This window comes from Pseudonaja textilis, chromosome 12 (assembly GCF_049901715.1).
Source record: "Pseudonaja textilis isolate UNSWEBS1 chromosome 12, rPseTex1.2, whole genome shotgun sequence".
Lineage (NCBI taxonomy): Eukaryota > Metazoa > Chordata > Lepidosauria > Squamata > Elapidae > Pseudonaja > Pseudonaja textilis.
The window spans coordinates 7,279,182-7,293,428 of NC_142001.1; the positions used below are offsets into that span (position 1 = coordinate 7,279,182).

General features: G+C 35.3%; 1 long non-coding RNA gene across 1 annotated transcript in view; it reads left to right on the forward strand.

Moving 5' to 3' along the window:
- LOC148124774 (uncharacterized) overlaps positions 1-14,247 on the forward strand; it is a 460,206-nt gene that overhangs the window by 133,764 nt on the left and 312,195 nt on the right. The window lies entirely within an intron of this gene.

The window sequence follows — 14,247 nt, forward strand, 5'->3', positions numbered from 1 at the left end:
AATTGAATTAGTTTTGCCACTGAATTTAGAACAGCAAACTCAAAACAAATCATCCACCTTTTGAATCTTGGATCCCCAAACAGAATTGAATCAGAGCTGATTTGCAGAATTATAAATATCAACATTTTAATGTGTAGTTGATGTGTCAAAGCAAGTTGCCGAAAGATCCTTCATGTGCTGCCACTGCAATTTCAGAAAGAAATGGCATATGCAAATTACATTAAGAAATTGGTATGGTAGATTCTGAATGGTTAGAGCTGAGTCAATTCATGATTCATGTCATTTTGCTGAATTAGAACCTTTGAAAGGTCATCAGGCTACAACAGTGAGGAAGTCTCAAATGAGTATCTACCAATAAGCGCTAAAATTATTGCCTTGTAAAAACTCTTTATTTTCTAGATAGGATTTTATGAGCCCTCTTTCTCAAGAATGGACAGGCTATATATATATATGTGTATATTCTGGCTGTTAAACATCCCTGTAAACTTTTCATGAATCATTTAGACAGATTTGTGAAGTGCCTGCTCTTCAGAGTAGAGTCTGCATCACTGAACAACATTTAAGAATTATCATGACTTTACAGATTGAATCTCTATGTCTCTTTTTTATTATTATTATTATAAGATTTTTGGGAGTATTATTTCCAAGCACTGGAATTTGAATTATTTTTGTTGGGGAAAGGATGATTGAGACAAATTTGTCAGAGGGCAGAAAAGAATGCAATTGCTATTTGCCTCTATACGTCTTTGAAAAATTGGACTTGTGGAAGTAATAGAGCCCTACATGGCTATGCATATAGGAAAAATCCATGGAATTAGGAAGCTTTAGCAGCAAAAAGAAAAGGCATTGCCAGGTTGATGACATGTATCTTAAAAAGATTTATAATGCTGAAGTAGAATTCATCAAAAAGTGAACTTTCGTTTAATATAATAAGGCTTGAATTATATTTGTATTTGTAAGAGACAACCAGGCTGAGGGAAGGATCAAGCGTGTCATCAGTCTTGAGTGCCTTTTCACCCACAAGAGATCTAAGTTGAGTCCACCTTAAATTCCTTTGACTGTTATCTTCCGACAATTGGCTTTGACTGTTAGTAGTTCAGATTCTTGTAGAGAGCTTTAGCATACAATAATCCTATATCCTTTTGAACTGGACTCTTGATTTCCTGTACTTGACAGTGTCCTCTTAAACTATAAAAAAGTATATTCAAACTTACTTATACTTTATTTATTTGGCCAAGTGTGGTTAGAACCACAAGGAATTTGTTTCCAGTACAGAAGCACTCAGCACTTGTTGCAAAACAACAGAATATAATAATAATGATAACAATGATAACAATATTAACAATAATAATGTAGTGTACAGCCAATAAAAGGAAGAAGTAAAAATAATAAAGGTAATAAATAAAGTAATAATACACATTATGTATGTATGTATGTATGTATGTATGTATGTATGTATGTATGTATTTGTTTTATGTATGTATGTATGACTACTTTGTAGTCACTGTAGTTTGTCAGCTGCAAAAATTAGGTGTTTAGCAGAGTGGATAGTAAGGAATCTGTCAGTTTTATATATAGCAGTCAGGAAGTGTTTTAATCATTATTGTGGAGTCAATTGCAATTGGTTGTGTTTGTGCAAACAAACCACAACCTATTGTTGTGTTTGTTTGACCTCTGATCTGCAAACTGATGATGATTGCATGTGGCCTATAGGTCATGGCTGACCTACTAGTCTAGAGCCACCTTGGGCCTTTGATTTTTTAGTGAGACAAACACTTTCCTTGTCTGGTGAAGGGAACTACATCCTATTTATCACTAGTTGCTTAGACAGGCGTATAAATTAAACTGCTTTAGAATAAATAAGAATTGTTGAAGACTTCTGTTCATGAAATTAGATCCAAAATTGGTACATCCCACAGAGCACTTTCAAACAAATTGATTTTTAATGTCACAGAACACTGTGTGCTTGTGTGTTTGTGCGTGTGATTTAATCAACTTAATTTATTTTCAGTGAAATCTAAATTAATGACCCTTCATATGTCACAACCAGACAAAGCAGAGAGTTGCCGCTTTCAGGGTAAACAAGATCACCCTTTCCTCCCCAGGCCCATAAAAGCATCTGTTAACCTGGGTTGATTTCCATTGGGATCTATGGAATTAAAGTAATTAGTGGGCTAACTTGTCCTATTTGATTAATTACAGATTTAGAGTAATTTAAAGTACAATTAATTTAGAATACAATTAGGCCTACCAAGAAGTAAGTCCTCTTGGGACTGAGGTCTTAGAAACTAGTGGAATCTTATGTTTTACCCAAAGACCACCTCTTTTGGATTTCCAGCTAAAATGCAGAAAATCCAAGCTGGGTCTTTCTCATTTAATCCCAGAAGCCTGGAAGGTATAAAGAGTTGTGGATGTCAGGAGGAAGCTCCACAGATTTTCCTCCTTTCTCTCTGAAAAGTTTTGCATTTGTTCTAGCTATTTAATTAAATATTGTGCTCACAAAAGCAAAACACAGAACAAAGTTTTCTTTCATGAATGAGATGAGGGAAGACAGCTGCACACACACACACATACTAATTTTCAGGTGGCATATTGGCATCTTCAAGAATATGGATCTAGTCTAGTTTCACCTGTTTTGGCAGGCTTCTTATACTCTGGCTATGTTTGCTGGAAAAAAAAAACACATTTTGATGGGTAAAGTACTCCAATGCCTTAAGAAGTTGTATTCCTCTAATTTTTCTTCCTGGCAGATTAATTTACAAATCCACCTTTGTCTGAACATTTTTTGCCTCGTCCTTTTAGCACAACACTTCCCTGAGTTTGATCCTTTTGCTTTTTGATCTTCCTTTTTCTTCTCCCTCCCCATTAAAAGTGGATTTTTCTTTCCAGAAGATTACACAAAGCCAGCCCTCAGAATGAGCAGGTTTTCAGATCCATGACATTTATAGGAATTACACTTTTTTAAAAAATGGGAAGGGGGCCTTGTAATTGAAGCACAGTGTGCATCAACACTCTTTAGGCTTGTAATTAACCTGAGAACTCTCATTAACCAACAGGACACAATGGGGAATAATTGTTGCAGTTGATAATTCACACTTGGAGTTTTGTCAGGCAGCCAGCCAATGTCAGACTAACACTGCAGTTTCTAGTTATGATTAGTTTTTATCCCCTTGTGTGTGATTACTATTACAAAATGAAGCTTGTCACTCTGGGAGTGAAGAGGACGGCTTTGCTTTCTAGTACACATGGATTGTCTTGCAAGTTTGAAGAAACATCTTTAAAGGAAGAGATCGGGGGCATTGTCCTATGACAGACCCATATTTTTTAATTGATCTGCTTAGAGGGCTAGTTTTTCCTATTTATTCCCCTATGCTGTGAGATAACGCTCTTTCTGCCCTAATCCCAGTTAGATAATTAATCCTTAATTTTCTCTTAACGAGGTGCGTAATACCTACTGTATACTTAACAATGTTGATAATCCTTACAATCCTTAATATATAACCTTCCCTGTTGATGTCTAAACTAAACAGTTCATGGAATGGGATAGGATGGAGGGATAGGTTGAAGGCCTATAAAACTTGCCCAGTGAAAGGAACCCCTTTGTGATCAGTTCTGTGGAACTCTGCCTTTATGTTCAAGCATGCTCACAACAAGGTCAGGGCTCTATAGACTGTGTCAGCTGGTGCTTAGACTCCATTAATATAGAGAAAAGAACTTTTACTGGAATTCAAGTGCTAGCATCAAAGTAATTCTAGATCTGAGGAATTAGGTGCGAAAAACACATATACAAAGCGATGGCAATGTTCCCACCCACAAGAGTTCAAGCTGCCCATCCAATCGAAGATGTGCATAATGTCTTGTGGGGCATCTTCAGATGGTGATGCAGACATCTGGCCATTGACCTTGGCCTATTTTGATAAAGACCTGTAGTTGCGCAGTAAGCAAGCAAGTAGGCATAAACAATAAAGTTTTTTCCCCCAAGTTATACAGTTCGTTCTCTAAAACTTCCAGAATATTTCCCACACCCACAAAACCCAATTATTTCTCCCTCCCCCCATTACTATGACAGCCGAAAGATGCCAGAGAAAGGAAAGGAATCTTGAAGACTGACAGACTGTCTAATTGTAAGGAAAATTTTACTCTCTCTTTCTTCTGTTTGTTTTGTCTTATTTTTGATCCCCTGAGCGTAATAAAATTTTGCTGTTGTCATCACCTCACAGAAATCAGAAGAAATGATCTTGTGTTGCAAAAAGGGGAATGTCATAGAAAGAGAAATGGACCTGCAAGGAAGATTTGAATGATGTTGGCATCATTCAAAGACATTGCTTGGTCTTCATGTATAATATGCCTCTTAACAGGCTCTACAGGGATTAGCCTGATTGTTCTCTCCATGGTATAACTTTTTCTTTTAGACTGTGTCTCCTGGTGGGGTCAACCTTTAGAAAGAAGGAATAGTCCCACCTCCTCTGAGCCTGGATTTTGATGCTGCCTAAAAAGAAATTCTGAAGAACCTATTGTAGATTCCATCAAAGATCTCTCTCTGTCAAACTGACTTTGAGGTTGACCTTGTGTTCATTAGGAATTTCATCTTCCATGGGGCATGAACAGATAACATAGCTGAAAATATGCAAATATGTCCTCTCCACCACAGTTTTCTATTCTACTTGCAGTCAAACCTAAGGGAAGATTTTAGTGGATGTTTTTGGTTGGATGTGGAGTTCCACAATATTGGAGCAGAAAAATGAAAGTTACAGATACAATTTAGAATTGGCTTTAAAAATAATTCCAAAGGAAATATTGCAGAAATAGCTTGGAAAAAATAAGAGTTTGTTGGTTTATTAAAAGTAATATACCAAATTAAACAGTATTCAAACAGAATCTGCAGGACTTTATATTTTCTGCCTTTTTTTTTAGCTGGGTGCTGAAATTGTAGAGGGGAAATTCATCTATTATCTTCACTCTATATACTGTACTCTATACTAAAATCCTCAAATGAATTAAAACATAAATCTATTTTAAAACTCTATAAGCCTTCTCTCTTGTTCTCATAGACGTGCAGACACAGACACAAATACATACACAACATAGACACAAAAGAAGCAGCCATTTACTTTACTAATGAATGCTGCACTAAGATCTAAGATTAATTGGAAGCATCCTTTGGGGTTCCCAATAAATGAATCATGTTTCTAAAACACAAAGTGATAGTTACGCTCAAAAACTCTCTTACATTAAAGTATGTCACTATTATAAAAACCTTAACTGGGAAAACTTAAATAAAAAGAAATGACATCAGAGAGAAAAACAAGAACACATTGTAGCTTTTACGCTAGAAATGTTGCACATGTGGGGAAATTTCACGCAAAAGCTATAGATGTTAAGAAAAATTGTGAAAGCAAAAATGAATGCAGATACTTTACAAGCCTTGAACATCAAAAAGAACACTGATAATACAGTATATCTCTTGATATATATAATTATCTCAAGACATAAATAATACTAATAAAATGGAAAGGACTTTCCCATTGCAACATGGTGCTTCTACGGTTGAGCAGCATTAAAAACATACATGGGAATGCATGGCAAAAGCAAAAGAGACAAATTATTAGCCACCTGGTATTGTGTTTTGACTTAACACACAATTTGTTCTAAACCAGGAATTAATGAAGTCAAAATAGTATTAGCTACTGCTTTTTAGCAACAAAAAAAGTTGTAATTCGTTTATGTTCTTCCTCTGCACATATAATTCCTTCAAATTTCAAGAACCCTTCACAACCCTTGACAATAAGCTCTTAAAATAATCCCATTAAGGGAAGCAAACTGGCAAGGTTGGGTGTTCTAGAAAGAGTCCCATCCTCACTCCTCATAATTGGTTTAACCTGTGTCCTAAAGCTAAAAATATGTTCCCCAATGAAACCTTTCAAGATCCCAGGATGCTTTGATTGTGAACTATAGGAGCAGACCCCTCTCAAAAGACAAAACAAACGTAAGAAACGAAACCTAGGTGTGCATGAAAAATGATTAATAAAGTTTTTGGATATCCTTGAGAAAATGGGTAGGTTTATTGTATTATTATTATTATTATTATTATTATTATTATTATTCCTTGGCAACTCTGTTGAAAGGCAACTCCAGAAGAGAAGCAGAAAAACAGTTCAATCTGTTTTTGACCCAGGATAGTTTTATATTTTTATTCATAAGCCTCTTCTGTTTTTCTTTGTCTGTTAATTGGCTTTTCTCTTCTACTTTTTAAAGTGTGTTGTTTTCTTTCACAACATGCATATTTTGGAATACTATATGGATTTTGCTTTAAAACATGGACTTTGATAAAACCCTGGTATGTACAGCACAGGGAAATCAGATGGAGCAGCATCGTTTGACTGTATTATCATAGGGTATTTTTACAACAGTATCTTTTGTAATGTTTTCCTTCCATTGTTATACAGTATACACACAAAAGGATGCAAATGTTAAGTAGGCATCACATTTGAAAGAGGATCCTTATGTAAGCTATCTTGAGCTCTTAAAGAAAATGTGGAATAAAACTTTAGGAAAGTATAAATAAATAAGAAGCTAAACTCCCTCTCGAAGATCTATACAGTCTTTATAGTCAATGCTTTATGTACAAGTGAGTTTCTTATTTGAATATGAAACATTGCTTGTCTAAACAATCCTTCAATAAAGCCAGAGAAATTGGCTTACAAAGTAGGGTCTGCCCTTCATTTTTTTTCCGCTTCTGACTTGCAGGAAAACAAGTAATTCAGCCAAATTTGCTTATTAGATCTGGGAAAGTTTGTTTCTCTGTAAAAGTAGGTTGATGTTTGTTCTGCAGAGAATAAATATATAAGCAGACTTTCTAAAGGCTGATCAGTAAAGGCTTGCTTTGCTCTGTGCTTCCTTTAAATGGACTAGAAGCTTTGTTTCCATTAGCCCTTACTCAGTGAGCCTTGGCATCAATGAGAGACCGATGATGTGAATGTTTGGTGTATCAAAATGCCCTCTCTCGTAAAAGGACTGAACTATTCAGCTATCTACATTTATTATACTTTCAGTTATCTACAAGATAAACCAACACCCCTTTGTATAGATGTTCATGCAACACCCGATTGATCATTTGCATGAATACTGCAGGGGCCCCCTGTAGGCCAAATGAAAGAACGTTGAATTGGAAACAACCCATGGGGCAGTTAAAAGCAGTTGTCCATTCATCCCCTTCCTTAATTTGAACTTGGTAGTATGCTTCTCTCAAGTCGAGTTTTGTAAAAAATTTCCCTTTGGCCAAGTGGGCCAACATATCCTTCATCAAGGGGAGGGGGTACGCGTTCTCCACTGAAATAGCATTGAGGTTTCTGTAGTCAACACATAAACGAAGGGAGCCATCTTTGTTTTCATGGAAAAATACTGGGGCTGCTACCTGGGGTCTAGCAGGTTGGATGAAACCACATTCCAAATTCTTATCAATAAATGACCGCAGCTGTTCTAGCTCCCACGGTGTCATCGAGTACAGTTTCAGTTTTGGGAGTTTGACCCCGGGTAAAATTTCAATACTGCAATCTGTTGAGCAATGGGGGGAGCTCATCCAAGGCCTTTTCACTGAATACCTCCTTTAAGTCCCAATATTCCTCTAGAATTTTCTCCTCCCCTTTCAGGCTCTCGGTGCCAGTGGAGGCCGCCTTCGGTCCGATCTAAGTATAGTATATAAAATCATACATTGCAATGTCCTATGTGTCAATGAATACTTCAGCTTCAACCATAACAAAAGAAGAGCAAACAATAGATACAAACTCAAGGTTAACCACACCAAACTTGATTGCAGGAAATACGACTGCAGCAACAGAGTGATCAATGTCTGGAATACTCTACCTGACTCTGTGGTTTCTTCCCCAAACCCCAAAAACTTTAACCTTAGACTGTCTACTATTGACCTCACCCCTTTCCTAAGAGGCCTGTAGGGGATGTGCATAAGTGCATCAACGTGCCTATCGTTCCTGTCCTATTGTTTCTTTTATTTTTCTTATATGTATCCATGTATTCATAACTATGTTTATACTTACACCTATTATCTTTTAAGCAATTGACAAATCAAATAAAAATAAATAAAAAAGTTTAAGGACAATCTACCCCTCCACTTCTCTCTTCTTTTTTTTTTTGAAAACAATTTTTATTGGTTTTTTAACAAACAAACAAACAAACAAAAACATAAAAACATCTGCTCTCTTCGATACTTATATACAAACAGTGTGTCGGTTGGTTCATCAGTTTTGTGCATTCATTTCGTAGTCACAATTACAATTACATTACATAATAACTCCCATTATCAATTCAAACTTATATATCCACATATCATTATTGGAAAAAAAAATTGACTATACTTTTATTCAATCATGCCTTATGAGATAACTATGATTTAAGTAATTTATTCTATAACAAATCATATAATCATACCTATTCTATCTTAAGAAAAAAGAAAAAAAACATTTTATAAATGTAATGTCAAGTAGCAAAAGAAAAGGGAGAAGAAAAGTCAATAATATTCCTTATTACCTAACATTCTAAATATTCTATTTTTGTATTTCATCATCCAGCCATTGATAGAAAAGGTCCCAAATTGCATAAAATTGTTTATCTTCTTGCTCTCTAATTTCAAATGTCAATTTACTCATCTCAGCACATTCCAATATTTTCTTAATAACTTCCTCCTGCAATGGAATTTTCTCATTTTTCCAATTTTTTGCAAATACAATCCTAGCCGCAGTCAATACATTTACAATCAGGTATTTCAAATCTTTACTATAAACATCTGGTAAGATTCCCAATAAGAAAAGCTCCGGTTTCAAATCTATATGTCTCTTTGTCATTTTTTCCAACCACATGTGGATTTTAGTCCAATATTTTCTAGCATCCTCACAAGTCCACCACATATGGTAATATGAACCAGGTATCTGATGACACTTCCAACATTTTTCCGATTTGTTCTTAAACATTCTTGCTATCCTTGTCGGGGGGAAATGCCACCTGTAAAACATCTTATACAGATTTTCTTTATAAGCTGTAGACATTGTCATTTTATAATTTTGCGACCATAATTTCTGCCATTTCTCTAAATCAATCCCATATCCAAAATACCTCCCCCAAGCAATCATAGTTTCTTTAACTTGTTCTTCCTCTAGCTTAATTCCCAATAAGTAACCATACAGTTTTTTAATCATCTTTTCATCAGTACCTGTCAAAATCTTATCTAAATCAGTCTGTTTATCGTAAAATCCCTCTGTTTTGGAATCTTCATCATACCTTGAGTGTATTTGCGCATATGAAAACCAATTCATCTGTATACCTTGTTCCTCTAATTTTTGTATCGATTTAAGTTCACCCTTTTCATCTAGTAATTCCCCATATCTAACTGTTTGTTCCTTTTTATAGATTATAGGATAAGAGAAAGCTTCTATCGTCGATAACCAAACTGGAATTTTCAAATAACATTGTTTTTTTATCTTCTCCCAGTTTAACCACAAAGACTCCCGTATATAATGTCTTCTAAAATAGCCCTGTGTTTTAGTTCCCTTATACCATAGAAAAGCATGCCAGCCCAACAGCAGGTCGTGACCTTCTAATGTCAACAATCTAGTCTTCCTTAATGTTATCCATTCTTTAACCCACATCAAATTTGCAGCTTGATAGTACAACTCCCAATTAGGCAGGCCAAACCCTCCTCTAGTTCTAGCATCTTGCAAAAGCTTTAGCTTTATCCTCGCTTTCTTACCTTGCCATATATACTTCAACACAATTTTATTTAAGTCCTCAAAATAGTCTTTTCCAAGCCTAATTGGTATTGTTTGAAACAAAAATAAGATTCTGGGTAAAATATTCATCTTGATTGTTGAGATCCTCCCTATTAATGACAATTGTAAGTTTTCCCATTTCTTCAAATCTAGGACTATCTGTTGTTTAAGTTTAATATAATTATTCTCTTTTAATGTGCTACATCTTGATGTCAAATATATCCCCAAGTACTTAACCTTGTTTGTAACTTGGATTTTCAGCAAATCTGCCAATTCTTCTCTTTGTCTTAGTAACATATTCTTTGACAAAATCTTTGTTTTATCTTTATTTATTTTCAGACCAGCCACCTCACCATATGTCTCTATCTTTTCCAGCAGCTTCAAGGCTGTTTCTATAGGGTCTTCTAAAATAAAGACTAAGTCAACTGCAAAGGCTTGTAATTTAAATTCTTCCTTTTTAATTTTCATTCCTTTTATAGTTTTATCTTCTCTGATATTTCTATTCAACACTTCCAAAGTCAATACAAATAGCAAGGGAGAAAGGGGACATCCTTGTCTTGTGCCTTTTCTTATATTAATAGAATCAGTAAATTCTCCCTCTATCATAACCTTTGCAGTTTGCTCATGATAAATTGCTTCTATTGCTTGGATAAATCTTCTAGCAAAGCCCATCTGTTCCAATAAAAGTAACATAAATCTCCAATTCACATTGTCAAATGCCTTTTGGGCATCTAAAAATATCAAAGCCCATTGCTTTTCAGGATGTGCCTCATAGTATTCCAAAGTGTCCAGAATTACTCTCATATTATCTTTAATTTGTCTCTTTGGCAGAAATCCATTTTGATCTGGATGAATAAAACTATTCAAATATTTTTTAAGTCTTTCTGCTAATATCGAAGCAAAAATTTTATAGTCTGCATTTAATAAAGAGATCGGTCTATAGTTCTTAATTTGCAGTGGATCAGCCTCATCTTTTGGAATAAGCGTAATATAGGCTTCTGACCATGTTTTAGGTATCATCTTCTTTAACATAGCTTCATTCATAACATCTAAAAGTGGAATGCTCAATGATTCTTGTAATGTTCTATAGAATTCTGCAGGCAGCCCATCTGGACCTGGTGCTTTCCCATTATTTTGTTTCTTTAGTGCTTGACTTAATTCCATCATTGTTATATTACTTTCTAACATTTCTTCAATTTCTTTAGATATTTTAGGTAAGTTTGCATTCTGTAAGTACTGTTTAATTTTTCCCTCATCAATATTCTCTTTCTTATAAAGTTGTCCATAAAGGTCTCGAATAATTTCCTTTTTTTCTTTATTACCATAACAGACTTGACCTTGGTCATCTATTAACTATCCACTTCTCTCTTATAGTTGGATTTTGCGGTCCTTAATGTTGAAATAAAAAGGACAGCAAATTCACAAAGACTACATCTTAATTCCTTTCCTTCAATATTCCAGGCAATGTGGCAGCTTCAGTGCATTTTGTGATTAGGGTGTCAGCCACTGCAGCCATTAGGAAATTAATTTTTTTCCCCCATCTTTGGTATACATAAAGAAAAAGAAGTAGGAGGGGGATGATAAATGCTTGCAGATATTCAAACTGTGGGATCCCTAATGCACTCTGAGCTTACAGATGTTTCATATTAATGTTATCAATTACTGTAGGTAACATTATCAATTGCTCCATGCACTGATGATATTATCTAGTTGGGTCATGAAATGTCTCCAAGAAAACCACTAAACTCAGAGAGCGCCAAGAACCTCACAGTTCAATCCTGAAGTACAGATATCCTCTTCTATCAATATTTAGATTGTCAAATCCAATATAAAATCCTGATATTATTCAGATGGTTCCATTTTTAGGTGAAACACCCAATGGGAAAAAAATATGAGGCCCTTCCTTTCCCTAACCTTTATTTTAAAGTATAGGGGTCATGAAGCATTTGCCAAGCATGGAATATGTTGAGTTGTAAACTCATTTAATTAATTAAAAGGAATAAATATTCAAGTAATCTGACAATTTTGTTATCCCTTCTTAAATAAAGTGTCACAATTAAAAAGATAGACTGTGCTACTTTATCTTTTTAAATGTATAATAAAAAAATCCAAGTGAATTAAAACCTGGAAACTGATATTTCAAAAAAAGTGACGTTTTTATCTAGACAAGAAAAAAGTGCAGGTTTTGTAATATACTACTTGTTTCAAACTTTTTTTTAATTAATTGTTAGATTCAGGCTGAAGATAGCCAAGCCAGAAAGAGTAAATTACCAAATCTTTTAAAATTTATTCAGAAAATTAATTTCAGAAGTATATGAAAAATATAGTCAACTTACACAAATATTATCCTGGCCCCTATCTAAGAAGTATCTCTCTAAGTAGCAGTAGGATGATTTAAAATGTTATTTCAATGGATTGTACTAAAATGTGTGTCATTATATATCTTTTTAAAAAAAATTAAAGGAGGAGAGGAAAAAATGACAGTGTTTAATCATGTTAGTGTTTATGTGTATCAAACCTAGGGAACATTTGGAACAGAAACAGGTGTGATTATTTTTAAAGAGAAATCTCTTACAATAATTGACAATAGCAAATAGATGAAATAACGTTCTATTTATATGTACATGAAAACAAACCACATTTATACACTAAAAGGGTTTCAGCATTCTCCTGATGGCCAAGTACTGTACATGTTATTAGTATAGCAGCAAACATGATGGGGGTCAGGCTCGGAACTATGGTTGTAAAAGCGTTCTTTTTCTAAGAGTTCTCAAAACATTGTCTTGAAGCTTCAATTGCTCCAGTACTTCATAATGAAATCTTATGATCTGACCCTTAAGTAGCCTGCTGTGCCCATCCCAGTGCTTTGTTGTTGTTTGTGATGAGAAGCTGTACTGCCTGCTTGCCTCTAGGAAGATGATATAATAAGAAAACTTGTTAGGGTCACCAATTGTGTTTTCCCATTTTGCTTTGAGAATTTGCTCCCGTAAGGAATGTTAGTAACTTGGTTAGCAAGACTGGTGAACAAATGGGAACACTTGATTGATTGATTCATTGATTAGTAATATCAATATCAATAGCACTTAGATTTATATACCATTTCTTAGTGCCTTATAGCTCTTTCTGAGCAGTTTACAGAGTCAGCCTCTTGCCCCAATCTGGATCCTCATTCTACTGACCTCAGAAGGATGGAAGGCTGAGTCAATCTTGAGTCAGGATCGAACTGCTGGCAGTCAGCAGAATTAGTCTGCAATATGGCATTCTAACCACTGTGCCGCCATGGCTTAATTATATGCCGTCACATAATTTTCAGCTTCTAGTTCCACATAGAGGATTTTTTTCTTAATCTGTCTTTCAGGTCTTCCAATGACTACTCATCACCACTGTAACTCAGTCTTCCAGTATAAGCTTTTGTGATCCATCAGTTGGATTAGATTGTTCTCCAGAGAAAAAGGGCTAAAATAGTAAGCCTCTTCAGAAGATGTGATAGATCAGTATAGAACTATGAGGCCCAAGCCCAAAGACAACATCGTGAAATTCAGTCAGGTTCAATCCTTTATTTCTTACATCAAGTGGACAGAATCTTGCCAGGATAAAGCTAGAACCTTCTAACGTAAGAGGTGTACCCTTGCAGTCCTAGAGTGCAGCTATGTTCAGCTCTTCCTCCTTCCACCATCCAGGGCAGTTTCTTAATCTAGGTTTCTCTCTGGGAAACCTTTGGGTTACTTCTACTGCATTCTCCCTGGGAAAGTTTTATATTGCCAAGAATCCCCTCCACTACTTTTCCAATTGCACATTCCATCATGAGAGCATATATCTTAAACTGCCTGCCTGACCAAGGAAGGAACAAAACAATGACACGAACTTCATGCTGCAAATGTTTGAGGATATTAGGTGCTTCTTGGAGAATGTAGATCAGGACTTTTTATTCCCTAAATGGAAGCTTTGACCTAGTTGGGATGACTATGGGTTGCCAGAAATACTGTTGACTGCAATAATGACTAACTGGATTAAAGTACATTGTGGAACAGAGCCTATTATTGCTAAGCATGAAGTTGATTCAAAGGAAGCTTAAGTCTGGGAAAGTATGCCTGCTATTCTGCTATCAGCTTTTGAAATTATCGTAGTTAAGATGGAATTTAGAAAATGCAGAATAATCCCAACAGCAAACAAATAGGGAAAACATCTGGAGGTATTTACACATATGCAAATTAATTTACAGAATAAGTAGGTCAAAAAGAAAAGGAAAGACTAGGAGCTTAAAACTCCAAACATTGATTCTAAAAGAGGAAACCTGTTGCCCCACAACATTATGGGGGCTTCCAATTTAATTATTAGGGGAACTGGTTCGTTGGTCATAATCTGACCAGAGAAAATGAGATGAGCTGTTAAATTCTACTGTACCAGTCACCACACTGGAAGGGCATGTAGCTCAAAGAATCAAAAGGAGGTATTGTAAAGTAAATGT